This window comes from Dreissena polymorpha, chromosome 3 (genome assembly GCF_020536995.1).
Source record: "Dreissena polymorpha isolate Duluth1 chromosome 3, UMN_Dpol_1.0, whole genome shotgun sequence".
NCBI classification, from domain to species: domain Eukaryota; kingdom Metazoa; phylum Mollusca; class Bivalvia; order Myida; family Dreissenidae; genus Dreissena; species Dreissena polymorpha.
In genome coordinates, this window is record NC_068357.1 from 85307312 (window position 1) to 85326354 (window position 19043).

A 19043-nucleotide genomic window follows, 5' to 3' on the forward strand; every position below is an offset into this window, starting at 1 on the left:
TAATCATATCACATCTAGCGTTGCAATTGTGGTCATTGCCATAAGGAACACTGATTGTTTAGGTGTTAACTTTATTTTACGAACTACTTTACTACGAATTTTTCGTTGATTTCGAGCGTTAATATAAACATTTTCTTTAAGATATTTAAATTTGCGAACACGCTTCAAAACATCTCCATAAAATGATGGGTGGGAAATCCCATTAGTTAAATGCCATTTTTAAAGGAACATTATATTTTGAAATTAAATCGCCATTTTTTGAGTGAAATTTAGCGAATTTACTTCGTAGGTTATGATACAAAAGACCTTGTTTTAGCAATTTCTTCGTTTATATTCGATTACGATCATTAAAATCTTTAAATAAAATTATGCTCTTGTGTAACGTACCAACTGCGAAATGTAAATAGCATATAATGGACCTTTAGGGATGTTACAAACTAGGAGCGCAACAATTTTAAAGTTAAAGTCGTCCCGTTTGTCATATAAATTTGTCTTAATCATATTATTATTTATAATAAGATGTAAGTCTAAATTCTCAGCATCTGTATTGGATTGACACGATCAATTTAAGACTAGTTCGTTCGGGTAGATTGTGTTAATATAATGTTCAAAGTATGGGTTATCTAAATTAAGTATGTCATCAATGTACCTACTAGTTAGGTTAAAACGTTGAATCAAATATAGTTGTTAAGTTTTCGATAATTCTAACATAAAATCGCTTTAATAACAATATAGAAAAAATTATCTAGAAGTGGCGCACAATTAGTACTCGTAGGAACGCCGACAATTTGCTTATTTATTTTACCATTAAATTCGATGAACAAGTTATCCAAAAAAAAGTAAGAGCTGCACAAAAGTCGTCAATGAGCCGATAATGGTATCACCACAATGTTTGAGTATATCAGGACCAATATTGCCAAGGCCAGGTGCTTTATTGCCTTTTAGAGAGTCGATTATTTTAGGGACCTCAAATACTGTTATTGGTGCAATTTCAAATAAATGTGTGTTTAGTTTATCATTGAGATATGTTTTGAATTTTTTATAATGGCATGGTTCAAATTTTGTTTTGGTGATCAAATCAGAGATGTTAGTGAAATGTGTGTTTAATGTGTCTAAGATCTCAGGAATGCTGTCAATGGTTGTTTTATTAACGTCAAGTGTTAATGGCAGATTGAGAGAAGGATTTGGATGTGCAAGGAAATTAATTGTTTCAGTAGCTGCAAAAAGACTCTTTAGCGACACACACATTACTGTTGTCATTCACAAAAATAAGATACAGACGACAATTCTTCATATAAGTCGCAATATATTTATGCATTTTTTTTCTGAATTCCATTTACGTTTATTTCACCAGATTATTTCCCAATATTCACATTTGTGAAACAAATATGTCGTTTTGGTGCATCCCTGAATGTTTTGGGACCTTCGCAAATGCGGATTTAGGAGGGCGGAAGCGGCGTGCGTTTCCCCTCCCCTCCAATCAGCCAAGGAGTTTTTAATTAATATGTGCATATTTAAGGCCTTAAAATCGAATGCAAATGGTGGCTTAACCCCCCCCCCCAAAAAAAAAATAAAAATAAATCTGACTGCGGAGTATGAAATTTGATATCAAAATAAAGAAGTGAAACTTCAGCTGCTGGTTGCAGTGTTGCATTCTCATTATATGCAATATCGTGGTCCTTTAATTTTGGCCAATGACCACTTGCCAAAACATTACGAAAAAGCACAATAAGAAACAACATACACGCATAGAAGAAAAAGCTGGGTCCACCGCCTTGGAATGGACAATGCAAAACACTGGGGGTTTAAATCGGTTTTAGAGCGCTAAACCTCACACTTGTTCCTGCAATATTCATGATACATTGCATTGCAACTCTAATTAAACAATAATAAAAGGCAATTAAAACGCATTCAATATAATGACCATTTAATTACTAAGTGGTAGGAAGGAAAGGAGACCAGAGCAACAGAGTTACAACTTTTTGAGGAACGATGAAATGAAATTACGAACAAGGTTCAACTACATCCCTTCTTTTTACAAAACGAATTAAGAATATAGCATCATATAGTTAATATTTCAGATCAACATCGTGCAAAAAAATCAAAAGCTACAATCAACCGTTTTAGGGTTGCCAATTTTTAACTTAAGTAGCCGCCCCCTGTAAAACTTGACCTACGCCTCCCCCCCCCCATTCGATAACCCTGGATCCGCACCTTCTTTGATGTCACAGACATGGCATCACGAATTAACAGATGTCAGTCACAGTACGATGGTCTTATTGTGAACAACCATTTTAATGCCCCCGAAGGAGGGCATATAGTGATCGCACTGTCCGTCTGTCAGCCCGTCCGTCCGTCTGTCCGTCACTCTTTGCGTTTAGGTAACCGTTTCGAAAAATGCGCATAACTTCTTTTTCGCTTCAGATGTAACCTTCATATTTGGTATGCATGTGTATATGGACAAGGCCTTTCCATACGCAAGCACATTTTTAACCCTTTGACCTTGAACTTAGGGTCCGCGTTTAGGTTTTGAAATCTGCGTTTATGTTTCGAAAAATGCTCATAACTTCTATCAAAGCGTTTATCGACAGACTGCACATGCTACCATTGGATAACACTTTATGCACATGCATTAAGCCCCGATTTCCCAGAACGATGCTCATACAGATAACATTTAGCACTCATTGGTGAGTTTAACATACATAATGTATAAACACACACAATAATAATGCTGGTAAAAAAATATAGTGTACATATATTTATGATAAAGTCTACAACTAAATTGGATAAAATAATTATTATTAAGCTCGTGCATGCTTTTTATTTGTAAATTGGAAAACCTGTATACGTATCAATTGTAATCAACACCATCAGAACCATAAGTCTCTCAAAACTAGTACTGCACTAAAAAGACAAACCACGAAATTCATTACATCTAATAGGTTGCTGATTATAAATCACAGACCCCACGTCAAAGCATGAAATAAAAGTGTTACTATTAATACAGATGCTTGGATAAATTTTCTTTCCGTCCATAAATCATTTTCTTTTCAACTTCAGAACACACTCAAATGCTAGTCGGGGATTATTTTAGCATACTCATCCCTGAACAAGGTTTTTACCGTCTAAGAGAATTTTCGTTTTCCACAGATTTGAGAATTTAGCGAATCAAATTTTAGAATTTGCAAGACCATGCGATTCAAGTGTTTACAATTTTAAATCATGTGTGTCATAACTGCCTTTTTTCCAAATAATACTGCTTTTTGATGGTAAAAGTGCAAGTTTTGGTTGAATGGTGGGTGGATTGCGTTTGATCTGCCCAAGGCATTCAGTAACTAAAGGTCTCTATCTTGTCCCCAAGTAAAGAAGATCTGGTCCGTTTCGATATTATTGCTCTCAAGTGCATGTCTCAAGTTAACTTATTGGTTTTGACGTTTTTTAGTAATGAGACAATATGAATTACCTTTAAGTCACTTAAAGCACACCCAAAAAAACACCAGAAGAGCTATGTCAAAATAGTTTAATGCATGTGCATTAGCCCAGTTTAGATTGCCATTAGCCACAAAGGTAAACCAGTGATACCATTTTCCGGTTTTCCCACTGGCTACTATATACTCAGATATGACTCTATGATATACCATTGGTAATTTGGTAATCTTAATTCCTCATCCTGACCACTGTGACGTCAGACTACGGACATTTCATGACATTCCTAGCATAATCTCGGATCAGTGCATCTACCTTGAGCTTTGACTAGTGTATCCAGTGTTGACATAACATTGACAGTACTTTTATGATTTTGCTCGTGGCCATCAAGTATCTTCTAGTTGTTCATGTCACAGAGCGTGAGTACGAAAGTTTATATGGTATATCTTTAAATAGCAGTCACAGGCATTTCCTTATTAAATTTTAAAAATTTTGTCATTACTCTCCTTTACTGCAATTTTAGTACACCAAAATTGAGCAATATTATAAGTAAGAATGAAATCACTGCATGTTTAATTATAGCATAATTAATTAATGGGTTGAGGATTCCTCATCTTTATCCTGTCTCTTTAGGACAATCTAGTAATTGTTTCAGTAATATCTGCTAACAAGTTCATTATCCCTCATAATTATTGCATTGTTCAATTAAAATCTAACCTCTCGATATATTCTATATTTGTTCCTGTTTTCTTTGCACACATTTGCATTTTGTCGAAGTTATAACGTATATTGCGTGTACATTATCCCGAAACGTTCACTATTAAAATTCTCCTTTTAACGCGTTTACTACAATGACAAACTGATTTCCAGTCGCGTAAAGTTCATGCATGTAATGTGTTGTTGTTTTGGACAAGTGTTTCATTTAATACGCCTCAGACAATTCCTAAAATATTTTTTGTAGTTTGTGTATAAATACCATGTAAGTGTATACTTATTGTTTTAACTTTTAAGAGTATATCGAACTTAAATTAAGTTCTCGCATTAAATTGCATTCCTATTTGTCTATTTCTCGATATTCTCCTTACCCTCGTGTAGACGATACCGGTCTCTGATTAGTTGAATTCAAGGACACATAAATGCGTAGTTAGCGCGCGAACATGTAACGCTCATTATGATTGGTAGTCTCAATTGTATGCATAATGTGACGTATACATCATTGAATAGTAACTGACCTGTAGCTACAACAACAACAAAACTGACATTTATTGTTCGAGGTTGAAATTTATTGTTCCATTTGCTAGTTTTAGTGATACTTTGAGTAGAAATAGATAATTGATTATCATATTACTGTTTCGTTACAGTTGTTTACTTACACTTACAATACTTGATCATTTATATTAAGCTTACCTTTATATGTTTATTGCGAAACATAACTTTGCATATTTTAGATTATCCTACTTTCGGTCTGGCATATATAGGTTACAAGTACTTTCGCTTTGAAAAAAGAAAGGTTCATTATTCAGTTGTCAACTAAATTAATTTGATAAACATTGAGATTGCAGTTGTTGATAATCTAAATAAAATTATTCATTTAATTGGCCAAAGGTATTTGGTACTTTGTGTATCTTACACTGATAATTGTACATATTAAATAAAAATTATTAGGTTAACCTTAGGTTTACCTGGGTTCAATACTTATTAATTAAGCATTCTTTGGTTAAAATTAGTTCGAGATTGAAACTTGTATATTTGGATATGGATTTTAGTTTAACCCAGCAAACATGTGTCGTCAATACAACGTCAGGTGATGGTCGGATTTTGGTTGGCTGGTTATCAACCAAATGCCAACGTTGGTACAACGTTAAATTACTAACATCAATACAACGTCAGTAATCAACGTTGTACCAACGTTATATATTGGTTAGAGTTAACCTTGACGATCACACAACCGGGGTGGTTTAAACCACTCCAAATATTCAAACTTTATTATTGTCTTATTCGTACACATCGCTAATCATTACATAAAAAACTGCTATAGGACTGATTAAAAAAACAACAACAACTGAGAGTTGTTAATCGGGTCCTAATTCGCGTATAACAAAAAAACATGATAAAATACTGAATGTCATCCAAATATGAAAGAAAGGGTAAATCACTTGTACAGTAATCGCTACAAATCTTCAGGTGCCTTATTAACTCCCCTGCAAAATATCGAAATAGCTGGAGCTGCATTTCAAGTCACAGTTTCGTACATAATTAATTATGTTTTTATTGAATTAATTTTTAAATAAAAGTGAAAAACTCAATGTTAAAATATGTTATTGTGTCTTATTCTGTCAAAAGAAAACAAACAAACGATGCGATGGTAAACGCATGTAAAACAATGAAAATTAAAATGCGAAACTGTGGCGCATTTGCTTAACGAACCGGCATATTCAATAACCGAATGCGAAAAATCATCCGAAGAAAAAACCTCCGTTTCAACGAAAAAGAGAGAAATAAATTGACCAGGAAAGACAGGTATTCAAAGTAATCATGTTTGTTCGTGCATGATGCATGAGTATGCCGAAATAACAGCATGCCGATCGTCATTCAAAATGAAAGTCGAATGTCTGAAAGTGGGTGGGTTATAGTACTGAACTGACGATGTTCTATGGGCAATTCTCACCTGTCCCTAACTTAAATAAATCAATTGTAAACAAAATTTATTTTAATTGTTTGGTGTCTGTTTAGTTGATGAACAATCTAGAGTGAAATAAATTACAGCATATGTTAATGGTAATTGGCTTTTTTATCGGATATAAATCATAATTTTGATTTCCCACTGTTATGTAAATATACATGCGGATCCCCCTTGTTCCGGCCAGAGAAACCGTCATTTAGTGTACCCTAAATGGTATGGAAAAAAGGTCAACAGCTGCAGAACTCAAGCTTTCACGTATTCTATGGTGTTTTATAATATTCAAGCTGGAGACAATTCCTATGCTAAAACGTATTTTTATCGTGCCAGTCATCTGGTACACTCGCATTTTAATTTCCCTTCAGTAATGCAGGGCGAAACATTTTTTAATTGATAATGTAATCATTCAATTTTCAATTTGCCAAATATAAACATGCAGATTACGATAATTTATTAAACGATACCTTTCTCAGTTTCTGTTACGAAAAGGTCAATTTTTTTATTCATGTCCGCAAATTAAATGTTGCAATGTTTTCAAATGACATGTCAAGGGCTCGTAACTTCGCCTTCAAAATTGGAACCGTTTCAACAGTTTTTTTAAATGTAATCACGTAGCATTTGAAACATGGATTTAAGTATTTTTTACACAAGTGCCACTTTAACATTAGATTAGTTCATTGAAAGAAAATGAATTATTGATTATTTCATTCACAAATTTCTGGCACGCATGACGTCCCACTAATTTGAATATCGTGTGTGCAAACAATTCAATGTAAACGGTCACTTGCTTGGTACATTTTCTTGTTTGTGGTGTCAATTTGGACTATGTTCTACTGCAAATTGTGCTAAATGATGTGTTAACCGTTGTTCAATACATACAGGCAATTTTTTCACGGGGCAAGGTAATTAATTAACGTTTCATGATAAATGTTATTCAGGTACGTTTTCATACTGGCATTTCTCCATAACTCTGGGTGAGCGACCATAGTAAAAACTAAAAAAAGTCGCATTTAAGAGTTGTGGAAGCCTTTTAAGCCGGAACTAATACCGCTAGAGTTCGCTAAAACGCCTATATTAATTCACTGTATTTTTGTAAATTTGCGTGCATATTATCTTTTTGCAAGTTTTAAAACATTCTCATGCAGTATTGGTAATTTAAATAGATACAATTCATCAGGTCCTTAATTGTTTGTCAGTTTTAATACTTATTTAATGCAAGGCGACAGAAACGTACCTGGATTATCTTCTCAATTTTTGCAAAGAGGTGTTTTGGGATATACGAATATATAAGTCGCCGATGTACAGGATGGAGATGGTACGGGCCGGGGAATAGGCGCAACCTACTATGACAAGCAATATTCTGTGTCGTATGCTGTTTACAACTACAGTGATTGCCATTAATGATTTTGAATATATATGAAATCTCGCCCTTAATTAAGAGACACGGGAACTTTTGAAATAATTAGACAATTAACCCACACCAAAATTATACTGTCTTTCAGGTTAATTAGCATGTTTTTTTGTAGCCCTGAAAAACACATGTATAATTTTTTCAGGTTTATCATTTTCACTGATTGGTGGATCAAATACAAAGCAGACTGTGCAGAACATATTAGAAAGGTATCACATAAAACTTGTTTTTTATTGTCCCCTACCGGTGAAACCGGAGGGAATTATGGTTTGCGCTCTGTTTGTCTGTCAGTCAGTCAGTCTGTCAGTCCGTCACACTTTTCTGGATCCTGCGATAACTTTAAAAGTTCTCAATATTTTTTCATGAAACCTGAAACATTGACAGATGGCAATATGGAGATTATGCACGTCATTTCACTTTGTTCCTACGTCGAGAATTCTGGTTACTATGACAACAAATAGATTAGAAATATTGCTGAAAATGGTGGATCCTGCGATAAGTTTAAAAGTTCTTCATATTTTTTTCATGAAACTTGAAGCATGGATAGAAGGCAATATAGATATTATGCATTCCATTTCGTTTTATACCTACGCCAAGAGAAGACTAGAAGTATTGCTTAAAATGGTTGAGTTTCACCGGTAGGGGACTTGTATTGCTTGGCAATAGTCTTGTTCAATATTTAAATTTCCATTGAGTTGTATGAAGACCTTGTTTGGTGTGATATTTGTTCACTGTCTGACAGTGTCATAACCATACTTCCATCAAGATTTTGTTAAAATTATCTACCTTCTCTAAATGAATGCCTTCAATCACCTGGAATAGTTAATCACTCTTACTGTGTTTCCTCCATCTCTATTTGCTTTCTTTCTATTGTTTATTTAGTGGAAATGATTAATATGTTAACTTGCATGTTTACTATTTCAGATTTAAGTCTAAAAGACTGATGTGTAAATGTTACTTTAACGGAGTTAAAGGGAAACTCTCGTTCGATTCATTAAACATTCAAAGTTGTAATTGGTATGTTTATTTGCCTTTAAAGTATAAGTATAACACACATGCCAGACTTATGCCTCAGTCACACATTCACGGATGCCATTGCCGTTCCACTGCGGATTAAATCTCACGGATGACCCTTTAAGTGTCCAAGTCCGTGGTCTAATATATATATGGATCATGTACTACGGTATGACCATATGTTTTCACATAACTTCTAATGATATTGTTTTGAATTGTCATGGTACGACACGATTAGATACGGAGCTGACACAGATTTATTCTAACAAATGCGTACGATGAAAAATGAAAGTAATTTTGAATGGCGTTATATTACTTTCCCGGGACAACATTTATGATATAAGTAAATTATATATTATAATAAATTTAGGCGGCTTTAACAATGTACAATGAAAATTAATGTAAACAACTTCTTATTGCAGCTAGTGCCATGAAAGGGAACACAGAGAATGTGACAGAACACAAAATCAAGGAGCACATCAGCTACCATCTAAAATACGCCCAAAACGGGAAAGGAGGTGGCAAAAGATACATTGACCATAATCTTTAAAATGACACGTTTAGGATGCTTTTGCGCTTAGGATGATTTTGCGGATAAATGTTTTATGGCTTATAGGTGCAGTCAAGCCTCTAAAAATAAGTTTGCTACTATTACTGTCGGTGATTGTTTTGTTTTTATAAGTCTTATTCTACATGTATATTTTAACGTTTAATAACAACGTGTAGAAGGCCAAGATTTTTTATTTTATTGATCCATAACTTGTAAATAACTATGTGTTCTTACTGTATTTATAGCAAACATGTGCTAGACACTTTTTCAAACATATAATGAAAATGCTACAATGAACATTTAAATTTCAATACACGTTTGAAATCTCAAACTTTGTAATATCATCATGAACTGCTGGGTCGATTTCCATCAGACTGTAATGCATTACTTATTTAAAGGACTTTTGTGAGCGATCCAGACCCATTGTGTTCTAACTTCTTCATAACATTGTTTTGATAGATATGCTTTGTGAATGGTATTTATTGATTCTTATTTAATGAATTGACCATGTCTGTAGACATCTGTAATGCATATACTTCTTGGAAAAAGTACATAAATGTATTGTTTGTTCGTTTTCAATTAAAGAAGTACATTTTGCAAACAGATAATTATGTAAATATGTGGTCATTGGAATGTCTGTCAAAATCCTCTTTGCAAAATAACATGGGAAAACATGTTTTTTGTTATTTCATTATTGGTTTGGCAGTAAGATTTTGTAGGGAGGTTGTACACTATAATTATCAGGTTGTATTTTGTTTGGGAGCTAAGTTTTAGGGAACTTAGGTTTTGCTTGCTTGAATGTTGCATGATAGTTATTTGGTTTTAAGAGAAGGTTGCATGATAGTTATTTGGTTGTGGGAAGGTTGGGGAATGGTTGAATTTCGGTTGCATGATAGTTATTTGGTTGTGGGGAATTGTTGAATAATGGTTTCAGGAAGGTTGGGAGAAGGTTGCAGGGTAGTTATTTGGTTGTACGGAGGTTGTATTTGGGGTTGGAGAAGGTTGCAGGGAGGTTATGAGATGGTTGCATTGTTGTTGCAGGTAATTTGTGAGATATTTGGTTGGAAGAAGGTGGCAGGGAGGTTGGGAGAAGGTTGTTAGGAGGTTGGGAGAAGGTTGTGGAGATGTTGAAAGAAGGTTGTATTTTGGTTGAGATTTAATTAGAATCCGACGTTAGGTCCACGTTGAAAAATTGACGACGCAGCAGTTTGCAAAATCAACCACCACCCAACCTTCTCCCAACGTTAGAATCTGACGGTGGTGCAACGTTAGTACAACGTCAAATGTTTGCTGGGAATAAATGTAATTGAAATAACACTTTGTCTGAAATACTGCAATAGTACACTTCATATTAAAACAATTGTTATAACAGTATAGCTATATTACTAATTTATTTGAACTTTTGTTGCAAACTTTCATCTGAATTGTACTTGTATTTAAATGTAAACATTCATTAATTTGAATTGAATTATTTTTTATTAATTAATTTAATATAGCATAATCTTTTAAAATTTAATTTAAATTTTGAAAATAAATACTTGTCATACTATTTATTTTTTCTTAGTTTTTAGCTTGTTTATTTGCCATATGAATTCTTAGTTGGATTTTACTTGATGCCGACTTAACACAACAGTGTTGAATGTGACATTGACTGTACGTGTTATAACTGACAAAAATTGCTGGTATTGATAATCCGAGTTTAGTGTTTGATGTCGTTCGATTGATATTTGACTATGATATTTTATTGTCCATCGTGGTCAGTACCTTTGAATTTGATCTGGCTAAAACTTTAAATTATTCTAATTGATTATTGAAATTATTGGTCATTGACTATAAAGACTTGCTTTTGGTGTTCATTTAATTAAATTGATTTAATTTAATAGTTAATTAATACCATAGTTCCATAGTAGTTGAGTTGGAGTAAAGAATAATAGAAGTCCTTTGTCTGATTTGGACTTGTTATATTTTATATTTGTTTTTTTTATTTTATTGTGTGACTATCAATTTATTTTAATGTTTGTAATAGTGTTAACACATGATTAATTGGTGTGGTTTGTCACACTATTGTGATGTTTGATTCAAGTTGAAATATTAGTGCGATGTTTGATTTAAGTTGACAAATTAGTGCGATGTTTGATTCAAGTTGAAATATGAGTGCGATGTTCAATTACAAATGTAATTCTGAATTGTAATGAATTGAACTTTTGACATTTGAATTGCATAACTCTGTGACTTTGTTGAAGTGAAAAGTGATATACACACTTGAAATATTAAGTGAAAGTGACATTGATAGTACTAAAACCAAACATTAATCATGGCTGACCAGCAGCCACAGGAACCAGTTTTGTTCGAAAATGAGAAACAAATCTTACAGCTTTTACGCTCATTAAAAATTGAGGAACCAACACAGCACAGCTACTCATAAACGGAACGAAGAAGGAACCTGGACAACCTGCCGAAAAGGATTTAGACTCGGGATTGAATTTATACATCTTGCTTATCCAAAACTGTCAGTTTTTTATGGGGAAGATGGTTAAGAGGAAACCTCTTGGGACTGTTTTAAATATGAGATTGAATGTATCTCCAATAGTAGGAAATATTATGAGGATCAGATACTGTTTGGTATAAGACGTTCGGTAAAAGGTGCTTCTGCAGACAAAATAAGAAGATTGGGACCAGGATCAACTCTAAACCAATTAGAGAGTTCATATGGAAATGTTGACACTTTGGGTAGCATAATGAGAAGATTTTACACTTGTGAACAGAAATCAAATAAATCAGTTGAAGTTTTCGCCTCCCGCATTGAAAACCTGTTTGACAAGGGCGTTTAACTTGGAAGTTGTCGATTATCTGATTCACATTTGAAAGAGGTATTGTACGCTGGACTTGAGAAAGATTTGAAACAGATGTGTGCCCACTTATGTGATGAGAAGAAAGATTACGATAAATTCAAACGTGAGGTGCTTAAGATAGAGCTTGGCCAGGAAAGAGAAAGAAGTGAGGAAAAGCAATGTAAACCTGAAGTGAATATGTCAAAACAAGACGATGAAACAGTGAAGCTTTTGAAACAGCTCAATGATAGGATCTTCAAAATAGAACAGCAACAACAACAGCGCCAATCTCATCAATTTGATATGCCTAGTTACCATGCTGTTCATGCACCGGCAAATTGAGCCGCGAGGTGGTTTCAGAAACAAATACCAAGGACGAGGTTCTATACAAGGAGGCTATCGCGGAATGAATCGATGCTTCAGAGGTCAAGGAGTTTATAGAGAGTCACGTCCATTTAGCTCCAACACATTTTCTCCAACTTGTTATATTTGTAACAAAAAGGGACACTTTCAGCACAACTGCCCTACCATACTTGAACAACTTGTTTGTTCCAACTACAAGGAAAAGGGTCACATTAAACGAGAATGACCAAACTTCTAAGTGCCCGTGTTGGGGGATCGAACTCGAGCACTCGAGAAAATGATCCCAAATTAATTGGAGAAACCAATGAAGTTAACTTCACTGTTGAAAATAAACCGTCTAGAGCTTTATTGGATACCGGAAGTGTAGTAAGCTTAGTCTCACCGACATTTTACCAAGAACACCTTTCTTCTATATCTTATCTTCAACCAGTTGGAAATATTCTGAACATTGAATGTGCCGGCGGAGAAAATCTACCATACATAGGATACATCGAGACGGATATTGCTGTTGAAGAGGAACTGTCTGACTCTAAATCTTTACACTGCCTTCTTCTTGTAACAACCGATATTCACAAAGAACTCCAATCATACTTGGTACCAATATACTGCAAGAATTTATGAAAGGTTGCTCCAACAAACATGGCGAAAGATTTTTACAGATAGCTCGATTACGTAACTCATGATTTTTATCATTTAGGACTTTGTGTGTAGGAGATAGAGAGTTAAGCAGAAAGAAATATAGATAAGCTGTTGTTAAATGTGCTGCAACACAGAAGATAATTATCTACCCGAATCAATCCATGGATATTGTGGGATATACTGATCAAGAGTTTTAGTATCCGCACACCACTGCAATCATGCAGGAGTGTGATGATTGTGCTACTCCACTCATTGATGTAACACCAACTGTGATCCAATACACTGGACAGAAGAGACAACAAGTTAGGATTAACCCGTTCAATGTTACAACAAATCCTGTTGTCATACAACCTCATGCCATCATATGTGAGATTCAACCAGCTACAGTCACAGATCAAGTTTTTGAGAAGATCCACGCAAAGGGAGAGAATATAATAGAAAATATGATGCTGATAATATATTGAAACCAGAAACAGGAATTGAATGACCTTCTAAGAAAACATCAGGACATTTTATCAACAGGAGATACTAACATTGGCATCTGTAACAGAATTAAACACAGGATTGACTTAACTTCAGATATACCTTTCAAACAACGACATCGTCGCATCCCTCTGTCAATGATTGAAGAGATTCGCAACCAAATTGAACAACTATTAGCAGCTGGTGTTATAAGACCGTCTAAATCTCCATACACTTCAAACGTTGTGCTGATACGAAAAAGAACAGTAAACTATGACTTTACGTCGACTACCGCCAGTTGAACAGTATTACCATTAAGGACGCGTTCGCACTGCCATGTATGTAAGAGATCTTTGACTGCCTTCACGGTTCCAAGTGCTTTAGTACTATAGACATGAAGTCTGGTACCCCCAGGAGGAGGTTGAAGAGTCTCACAAAGAACGAACTGCATTCACTGTCGGCAACCTGGGATTCTATGAATATGTGTCTATGCCATTTAGTCTTACGAATCGCCCAGCAACATATCAGCGTTTAATGCAAGATATACTTGGCGACTATCACATACAAATATGTTTAATATATTTAGACGATTTGATTATCGTCAGCGACTCGTTCGAACAACACCTAGAGCGATTAGACCTTATTTTGGCTAGATTACACGAAGCCGACTTGAAATTAGCACCTGACAAATGCTTCTTCTTCAAGCCCAATATCAGTTTCCTTGGTCATGTCGTAAGTGGAGAAGGAGTTTCAACAGACCCGGCAAAGATTGAGAAGGTAATGAACTGGCCTGTTCCGACTTATGCAGATGAACTGAGGTCATTTGTAGCATTTTCAGGGTACTACCGTCGTTTCATCAAAGGATTTAGCGAGGCCTTTGAATGAATTATTGCCACCTACTTCATCCAAGAAGAATGCTAAAAGGACAATAACACCAGAATAGAAGTGGACAGTTAAGGAATTAACAGTATTTAATCATTTGAAAGAACGGTTATCCACAGCTCCTGTAATTGCATATCCAAACTTCAAACGTCCGTTTGAAATACATACTGACGCATTCGGAACAGCATTAGGTGCAGTACTGTAACACGTATAGAACGGTCAAAGACGAGTTATCACCTATGCAAGTCGCGCTCTAAACAAGTCCGAAAGAAATTACAGCGCTTTCAAATTAGAGTATTTATCGCTGAAGTGGGCGGTGACAGAGAAGTTCAGCGATTACCTGGCAACAACACACTTCACTGTCCTTACAGACAACAACCCGCTGACTTATGTTCTGACCACTGCAAAACGTGATGCCACTGGTCAGCGATGGGCCTCAGCGCAAGGCCAATACTCTTTTGACATCTTCTATAGAGCAGGTATGAAGAACCAGGATGCAGATGGACTAAGTAGATATTCATATGAAAGAGTAAAGGCTCCTGATGATTTTGAGAGTGTTAAGATGGAAAATAAAACAGTGAGAGCCATTTGTAACATGATTGTTACACCATATATGGAAACATTGCCAGTGTACATGAATATACTTGAGACGATAGAAGATCTAGGTAAATCGCTTGCACAGAAAGAACTCAGAGAGATCCGTGGAGCACAAAGAGAAGATCTCTTAATTTAGAAATGGCGTATCGCAGTGATTGATAAACAAATCCCTCACAAATACTTCACTGGACATGATTTGACTATGAAGAAACAGTTCAAGAACGTTCGAATAAAGAGAGGCATTTTATTTCGTAACAAAACTGATAGTGAAGAGGTAGTCGAACAACTTTTCATACCAACTCAGTACAGAGAAGAAATCCTGAAAGGAATACATGACCAATCAGGACATCCTGGTCAAGAGCGAACAATAAGGCTACTGAGGCAAAGACTTTACTGGCCTGGAATGGCAACAGATGTTAAGACTTGGGTCTCCTAATGCGAAAGACGCATCAGGCGACAAGGAAGATAAAGCTACTAGTAGACAACATAACAACTACCTATCCACTTGAAATTGTTTGTATGGATTTTCTCACACTGGAACCATCTAAAGGTAACATTAGTAATATCTTTATCATAACAGACCATTTCACTAAATTCGCTAACGCCATTCCAACAATTAATCACACAGTCAGAACAACCACTGAAGCTCTTGACAATTAATTTATTTTACACTTTGGTATTCCTACTCAACTCTATTCTGACCAGGGAGCAAACTTCAATAGCCAGATAATAAGTGAATTATGTCGCATCACAGGAATTCAAAAGAGCAGGACGACCCCTTATCACCCACAGGGTAACGCAGGACCAGAGCGGTTCAACAGAACTATGTTAGGCATCCTAGGGACATTGGAAGAGGACCAGAAAGCAGACTGGAAAAGATATTGCGGCAGCCTCGTCTACGCGTATAATTGCACTCCACACGAAACGACGCGGGTTTCACCTTATAAACTTCTCTTCAGTAGAAACCCCAACCTGCCTATCGACATCCTGTTTGACAAAGCAAGGGAGGAGTCTGTTGCTAAGACAACACACGAATATATTGAAGAGCTACAAAAGCAGATAGTGAAGACCAATGAGATTGTCATCAAACACACACAGAAATCGAAAGAAAAGCAGAAGAAATATTACGATAGGAAGTCAAAATCAGTAGAAATCGTGATCGGAGACCGTGTTTTAATAAAACAGCTCGCATTTCAAGGTACACATAAAATAGCCGATAAGTTTGAAGAAGAGCAGTATGCAGTTCTTGAACAACAAAGACCATATATACCTGTTTTTAGAGTTAGAGGTGTGAATACTCTGAGAGAGAGAACATTGCATCGCAATCATTTGTACTTGATGAAAATGCAATGGTTGAAATGAAAGAACTTGAGCAAGAAGATGTTATCGAAGATGTCAAGTATGCATCTAGGGACAGTTGTATCACATCAGTCCAAGAGAACTTTGATGCAGACACCGATGATGATGATGATGACGATGATGGTTATGACTATGCTGTACATGCACATCGGTATGGGGACGCCAATGAACATCGAAGAGGTCATCGACTTTTAGATAAGAAATCGGACAAAAAATCGTCTTACATTGGAAAAAGAAGGTTTTACGAATATTGATGAAATTGATGTTTATAAGTCTCCAGACGTTGAGATTATAGAAGAGAGTGAAACTGAAACTGCAACAGGTATACAGGAACACAGGGCAACAACAACATACAATGACGGGCTAGAAAATGAGTTACACAAGGAACTTCCTCTGGAGGTAGAGGAAAATGGCCAACTTCAGGAACAAGAAGTCAGCATAAAACCTACACCTATGCCGAAACGTTCTGAAAAAATAGAATACCACCCATAAGATACGACGATTTCCAGATGTACAGAACTCAGCCTGTTGATCGAAAAATTCAAGCGTTAAAAACATTAGTAATGGCTAAAGTTCTGCTTAATATGGACAGTGAGATGGGCCATCAAACTGTGAATGCTATAATGCATAAATAACCATTATGTTTACCATTGATATATGATTGTATTTGTGTTTTATGTCAAGTCCGTACGGTTCAAAGATTTTATTAATTGAAAGTTAAATATGTATTATATTTTTTTACTTAACTGTGAGGACCCAGTGTTATTTTGCAGGGGGGAAATATTAGAATTGTATAGTGTTTTTGTTCAATGTCATTTGAGGTCAAGGTCATTTGAATAATTTTTTTCAGAAATACTAGTTCTAGTTGTATTGCTATTGTCGATTTGCATTTTCATTATTTAAGAAGTTTGTTATTTTAATACTAACACTATTATACGTATATATGTAATTAGTTCAAATAATGTAGTTGTCAGCTTAGTTAAGTTGTCAGCTTGGTAATGTAGTGAATTGACGGGACGTCATTTTACGTCAGGTGGGAGTATGTGACCATATTGTATTTTACCATACTTTGGAATAATTATGTCGGTCGAGTCCACTCCACCTTTAAATGATGCGAAACCGGTTTCTACGCTCGAGTGATCATTTATATTGTTACTTTAAATTTGTTGTTACTTTAAATTGATTGGTTAATAACTTGTGTAGTTATACTCGAGGAGTTATCCTCGTGGAGTGTAGTGATGTATAAATCACATTGACCACGGAGTTCAGAGCGGGAAGACGCATTCTTCGGGCATTTATTTCACGTAAAGAATTCGTTAGTTTTATCTTTTTTCTTAAACATGTATGTTCAAGTATTTGTCTACTTGCTCGGTTCAATTGTTACAGTTTGCGCGTATTTCGTATATGTGTAATTCTCTTATTCTTCGACGTAAAGTTGAAGTTTTCGCACTTCGGTATAGTTGCTTTTTTTACATTTTATCCATATTCTTTGTTGGCACTGTATCACGTAATTCACTTACAGTTTCACCAATGGACGAATGAGACATGATTGTGTGAGTGAAGAGATAGTATTCAGAACCACATTTTGGTAAGTGAGCTGTATGATTTGTGTAGTGATTATGTAATGATGTTCATTGCAAACTATTTATCTATTTTATGTATTTCTGTGAAGTGTAATTTTATGATGCATGTTGAAGATGCATTTTATGTGAAATTGTGTGTTTCCATTTCAGCTATGTTAATGTAAATATGGCCACCAGATTGAACTAGCATTCATGTTTTATCTAGGCGTGTATTATGCATTCTATTAAATAACGTATTATCATTATTTTCAGATTGCGGAATCTCTTCTTTCAAGATGTGCTTAAGTATCAGTTTAACGTATATTATTTATGGTGAACTAATTAAATATTTAAAATACATATATAGCCTTAATCATCCCCCCTGAACTCTGGGTAACATTACGTTCGTTTTTTTTTAAATCATGCTATTACTAAATACTCTTTAAATCGAGTCTATTACTTCCTTGGTTGAATCATTGAAGATAGTCAACCTATTTTATTCAATATTTTACCTCAGTTAATATGCAATATTATTGTGCAATACACTGAGGATAACATAATCAATAGGCTATATGCTACATGAAATAAAGTTTCAATATTAAAAAAAATGTGTTCCACCCTTTATATTTTTAAAAACAGAAACTGAAAGTTACAAATTGATATCATTGAGTTTATTGAATCAATCCATTCACTGACTTTTAAGACTGGCTGATATCATATATTTATCTTCTTATTTTCTTTTGAAATAAGTGAAACTATCACCATTTGCACAAAAGCTGAGTCAAATGTATTAATAGTGAAGACTTACAGACAAAATTATTGCTTAATACAATCAGTTCATGCACAGAGCGATTTTAATGTGATACATATTAATAAGTCAATAATAAAGGTAGTTAGGAAACATGATACACTTTTAAAGAATATATTATATTATGTTTTTTATTTATTGTAAACATATTTAAAACAAAGTTGGAGTCAATATAGGGAAAAATCAGGGGGTCGGATTAACTGGAGTAACACAATAAATTACTCTGGCTACAATAGAGCTAATTTCTTCTCTTTAGGAGTTCTGGTACTTTCTTGTAATAAGCAGATCATAACCAATAATAAGGACATATACTTTTATAATAAGGAGATAATTACTGTTAAGTATGACTCAGAACTTTATTATATGGACAAAGCATTTTCATACTTGGTATTGTATAGCACCTTATTTGGAGTAACTGATATTATCATTCATTATTCATGCACACCAACAACAGCAAAA